The sequence below is a fragment of the Pinus tabuliformis genome, chromosome J, assembly GCF_031772625.1.
Source record: "Pinus tabuliformis cultivar Carrire ecotype Pingquan chromosome J, CPIR1, whole genome shotgun sequence".
Taxonomy (NCBI): domain Eukaryota; kingdom Viridiplantae; phylum Streptophyta; class Pinopsida; order Pinales; family Pinaceae; genus Pinus; species Pinus tabuliformis.
Genome location: NC_142295.1, coordinates 1,608,089,482 through 1,608,095,660, shown reverse-complemented (window position 1 = coordinate 1,608,095,660; position 6,179 = coordinate 1,608,089,482). Strand labels below are relative to the sequence as shown.

The window sequence follows — 6,179 nt, the reverse complement described above, 5'->3', positions numbered from 1 at the left end:
GACTCCGAAAATGTTGGCATCAGATGCAACCTAAGGTCAACTAAGTAGTAAAAGGTGAGAAATCAATCAAAGAAATAGTAGAAATAAAAAGGGTAGCTAGGCATAAAAGGATTACCATGTCACTGTGAACTGCAATATATTGTTAGGTGTGTGTAGGCAATCTCCCCGAATGTTGTGTTTAGTGTATCACATATGACAAAGCGGTCGACATGGTTACCTATGGTGGTTTTTCAACCAAGTGGGGACTTCCAATATATACTCGAGGGTACATGAAAGCATCTAATGCATAACCCTGTGATGGGGGCATTCCTATAAACTTGTCATACGTGGATCACCTTCCTATATACGTAAGGGTATGTGGAAGAATGTTCTTATATAAAGTATGTGGAAAACCAACCATCCCTGAGATGTAACACAGACCATTAACAACAGATCCTATGTCTAGAGACATTGAAACATGTCTTCTAGCCTAAAACACTAAATGTGTTTTTAATGTTTCAAATGCTCCTTAAATTCATTGATAAATTTTAATGTTTATCCTGATTAAGGTTTTGGTTTCACGGATTGAAACGATTTCACCTGAACTCTTAAAATGAAATTATCATGAAAAATAAATTATTTCATTCGATGAAGACCTAACTAAAGAAGGAAAGGATTTTCAAACAATGATGCGGAAAACAACAAATTCCTAACAAGATCTTAAAATTTACTATTCCAATTCAAAAGTTCAAAGCACTTATGCATGGGAAAATGGAACTTTCTTTTATTTTTCTTTCAATTTCAATGTAAAGAAAAATGAAAATATGACTAGATTATTGAATTGAAAAGAATTCAAATAGATGGAACTATAATATGAAAATTCCTTTAACAGGTCAATAACCAAGTCAAATTGTAAAAACCTTAATTGACAAGAAGAAGCAAGAAGAAGCAATATCTTATCAATAAGGAAATCACACTCAATTTGACACAAGTTTTTGGATTTATAGAGACCTTGGACAAACCAGGGACTCAGGGAGACACTGCAAGTGAGACAAAATTTAGAGAAAGATAGGGAAAACGATTTTTTTTATACTTTCAGAATCATCATAGTTAACATATGGAAACCAGTGTGAGTCATCACACTTACTTGAAGATAGAGACTATGCTGATATTCACTACCTCAAAAGGACAAGTGTGATGGGGTAAATTCACTTAAAAAATGAAAGAAAAACCCTAACTAAGCTCGAAATTAAACTTTCCTAAATCCAATGATAGTCTGAACAAGACATATAAGGTCAACTATAGAGGTACTAAACAGTTATGGAAAATAAAACTACTAAAGAGCATATTGTTCCTAAGTGGAGTAGCCAAGTTGTTTTGTGGATAAATTCCTTCTGCAGAGAAAGGTAATCTCCTTAGACATAGTGGCTTAGCCTAGAAACAACCAAGACAAAACTACAATGTTTTTCCTTAGAGATGTTTGGAATATGAAAGAAAAACCTACTTGGAATCCAATGCAAGCTTCCTTCTTCTCCTTACTTGTTAGCTCCAACTCTAACTCCAATTTCTAAAAGTGGAACCTGCAAATCATCCAAAAAAGAAAGAGAAAAAACATACAAGATAATATATACAAACAACTATAAACAAGAATTCAAGGATTTATGTTCTACATATGTATAATAAAGACATAATGTATAGGAGAAATAATGCACTTTTGTATTAATAATGGTGGGACAAAATTACAACCCTTGTAGGCCTTCACTTTTTGAATCTCTCCCAACTTTCTTGTCCTCCATTGCTATAATGGTAAGCCTTCAATCACACCTAAAACACATGGATGGATCATGGACCTCTAGACACAAATGGACAACATAAAGGCATAATCAAAGTCTCCAAAAGTCAGCCTAGACTATAAGAAAGGTGTTGCATTTATAGGGTAAATGGTGCAGTTTTGGATTTACCATACTATGGCTTCGATCCACTTTAAAAGGAGGTAATCTCTATGAGATAAGATATAAGACCTCATTAGTAGGAGTTTGAGATCAGATCCAATAGTAAATGGTTAAATCCACTCCCAAAGCTTCTAGAGAGAGAAAATTTGATTTTTTATTTTTATTTTTACTCATTTCGAGGTGCCATCACACTTTTTGTAAGAGCAACTTGCATTGACCAATGCAAGTTCCATGTGTGCAGCTTGCGTCATCGCAGTTTTCCAAAAGAGTAAGTACGATGATGTCTTAAATTAGGGCTTTTAGCCAATGTAATCCAAGATTCTTATAACTTATGGAGAGAGAATGCTTTTGGCTTTGTAGGGATGATTGCAAGGTGGAAATGGATGATGATAGATTTGAGTTAATGGCTATTTGTTTGAATGCAAAAAAATCACCTGTAACACTACACTTGAAATTTGAGTAAACCTATAATGAGATAAGCCAAAAATACAATTAAAAAATATATTCTTTTCCCTCCAAAATATTTACATGTACCTCTTTTTAAATTTAAAGGAATTTTGATTAGTTTACATATTATGACATGGAAATTACATGAAAATCTCATGGGCACTTTTAGGCTGAAATTTCCTCTAATAGCCCTTAAGCTCTTCCAAACTTTCCCAAATTTTCCCTAAGGTAGTCCCAAGAGTAGAATAATCCACAAAGACCTTAATTAGATTTCTTGAGGTATCAAAAGGCATATTATGGCCTTACAATCAACTTGATTAGTCATAAGAGTTTAAAATGAAACCTCTACATAACATTCTTACTTAAAATAGTGGATGAAAATCTAAATATTTGAACCTCAAATAAAGTATAAGTGCCTCATTCCTAGTAAGACGTAGGAGGCCATGATCCCAAGATCATAAAGTATTCATATTAAACATTTACTTTTTATCTAATTACATTGATAATATAATTTGACATTTCAGCTTCAAATGGACTTAAACTCTCTTCCATCATGTCAAACTATATTATTTACTTAATATGTTGACATTTCCTCAGTCACACCCCATTTCCCCCGCACCACCCCATTTTCCCCCCACCAGCATACACACATATATATAATTAATGATTTTAAATACTGACCATATTCTCATATACATTAATCATAGATTTGGAAACAATTATCGTAAACATATGTGTGATTCAAAATTGGAGTCAAAGTCCTTAACATAATGGCATCGCTTTATTGCACATCATTATGAGGGGAAATGGTTCAATCATTCAACTATGCATATTAGAACTAGAACATTACCTGGAAATTTATCTTACTCATGCATATGTGAAGTTCAATAATAAAAGGTAATAGATAATCATACAACTTTCATAAATCAATAAACGTACAAATTTCCTTTAACATAAGTTGTTGAGCATCTATTAATCTCTTCTTAGGAATAAGCATGGCCATCGAGGTATATACACATTGCCTATATGTATAAGCAATCTAAATATGCCACAACATTTAATCAAGTCTATATTTTGCATTTTTAACGCAATAAACTACTCTTGTACTTAGGAAGTAATTACCCTTACCCAATACTTCAAACATATGATATCAAATTTAGAAGGGTAATATACATACTCACGAGTAACAATATTTTGTGTTATTGTAGATGTTTTGTGAAGTTTGATCTTCTAACCAAGGCCTAAAAACCTTATAAATTTCTCTTTAAAAATTACATCCTTTACTACTCAAATGGGAAGGGAAATATTTATTTAAATATATATGAATGTTTAGGCATAGAATTTTTCTTCTTAATAACTTTATACTATATATATGTAGTATATAATAGAGAGTCATGAGCCAAACCCATGGTGGGAAGGGAAATATCTATTTAAATATATATGAATGATTACACATAACATTTTTCTTCTTAATAGCTTCATACTATATGTATGTAGTATATAATAGAGGGTTGCGAGCCAAACACATGGTTGTAACAACACCTAACTAATTTAGTAAGAAAACTTAACCCTCGCTCTATAGATGGGAGACATAGAGAATACATCCATGAAGCTTATGATGGTAGGGTTATAGGGTCATAGATATGAATTTTGATTAGCAAACCAATCATTCACCAATATTTTCATATTTTTCAAATAGGTTAAGGCTACTAGTGTATCTACTCTAAGACATGCAAACTCATAAAAGCATTATAATAGGCTGTGAAAAAAATGCTTGCTCAGAATATGGCTATCGGAATGTTATTGCTTCTAAGAGTAAATACATCCAAGCGAATGGTGATCATCCTTTCTTGATCATGCTGGTTGAAATAAATATAGAAACTAGTTAGAGATGAATATTATCTTGCTTGGCAAGAAAATGAATATATCAACAATGATTCGGTTCATGTCATTGTGCAAGGGAAGGGAAAAAGGAACCCATTAGGAGGACAAGTTACTCAAAGCACAATTAAAAAAAATTCCAATTTTAAGTAGAAAGTTGGCCGATAAATGCTATGTGACCATTAACAAAAATTCATTGGATTTATACACTATTCTTCTTGGCAATCGTAATGATTTGACTTATAGAGGAAGAAATTGATTTTGAGAGCAGTAGTTTGCATCGGTTCCTCCTTTTCGTTGGTTGTCGCGATGTGGAAAGAGTGGGTAGTGCGCTGTTGACCAGACGCCCCTTTGTCGTTTCCGGTTGCCTCCCCACCTGCAACAATGTTTCCCTTTGCTTCTTCTTCTTGCGGGCATCCATCGTCTTCTCATTCTACTTTCCTTTGCCTTTGCCTTTGCCTCTCCAGGATTTCTTCACCTTTTTTTTTTGGGAAGAGCCGAAGGGGTCGTGCAGGCTGAGTCATGGCCGGGGAGAACGAAGAGTCACGCTATCGACTCGCAGTGGGCAATTACAAGAAACTAGCGCTAGGTCAGATTGATGTTGCTAGCAATATTGACATCCTGAACGAGATATTCAAGTATCTGGATGCACCGTCTTTGGGCATGGCTTCTTGCGTCAGCAACAAATGGAAGCAAGTCACCGACGACGAGGGTCTGTGGGAAGGCACCTGCACGCGCCATTGGCCATCCACTGCCTCGTCTCAGAGTGGGCAGTTGAAATCCGTGGTGGTGACTCTCGGCGGATTTAGGCGTCTCTACGTCAACTGCCTACACCCTCTTCTCGCAAGAAACAATAGCTATCGCAAGCATTTGAAATCCACGGGGGCTTCATCTTCTGCGCCTAAGCAAAAGTGGAGCAACGACGAGGTCTAGCTTTCCCTCTCCATCTTTCCATCTCCCTCTTTTCCATCGATGGCTACTGGAGAATACGCCCTCTGCGTCTACATCTGGATTCACCTCGCATGGTCGGAATTGTAACCAGTAACTAGGATCTCAGCCAGTTGCTAGGAATTTCAGGGTGGAAATTAAATGCAACTAGGGGAATAGAACCTGGGTCCAAGCTTTGATACCATGTGGAGGTTTTCGGTTACACCAAAACCAACAAGTATTGGTAAATATTCCAAATCATTGAGTAGGATCCCCAGGGTGGAAATTACAACCCACAAGTATTGGTAAATATTCCAAACCATTGAGTAGGATCCCCAGGATGGAAATTACGAATTCTATAAAAGTGAAGTGATTCTTCCAACAACTTTCACTTGCGATGTGCACCTCCTTCTCGATGAGTGGAAAGGCAACTATAGCTCTCACTCATCAACTGTGGCTGTCCCCCATCATTCATCAAGATGGACCTTCTGAACGGGTGGAGAGGCAACTCTATCCTCATCATTTATACAAAAAGATGGGCACTAGCGCTGAAGATTCTGGCTATTGCAGGGGATCCATGGATTCACAATCCGCTCCCAAATAATCCTTGCAATACAGACATCATTAAAGGTAACAGTTACTTGTTTCAGAAGGCTTGACTAGCCTCAGTTCTGTAATATTAACGTTACTTGTCGATTACTTTCTAAATCTTTTAATCACAGAGATGTATCAGAAAATGATTCCTTCTCCCGGGTTGCAGATATTTACATTAATTTTGTTAGGATTGTTAAAAGTTGGAACCTCTGGAGAGGTAATACGACTTGCAGATATCAGGTATCAGAAAAGGATTCCTTCTCCCGAGTTGCAGATATTTGCATTAAATTCACTGCGGATGAAAATGACATATATTAATTTTGTTAGGATTGTTAAAAGTTGGAACCTGTGGAGATGTAATACGACCTTTAAGACTCCGTGGATTGCGCAGGTGTTAGC

At 35.9% G+C, this 6,179-nt stretch overlaps 1 pseudogene; it reads left to right on the top strand.

Moving 5' to 3' along the window:
* Positions 1-4,781: 4,781 nt before the first annotated feature.
* Positions 4,782-5,308, top strand: LOC149233636 (F-box protein GID2-like; annotated as a pseudogene).
* The last annotated feature ends 871 nt before the right edge of the window (positions 5,309-6,179 follow it).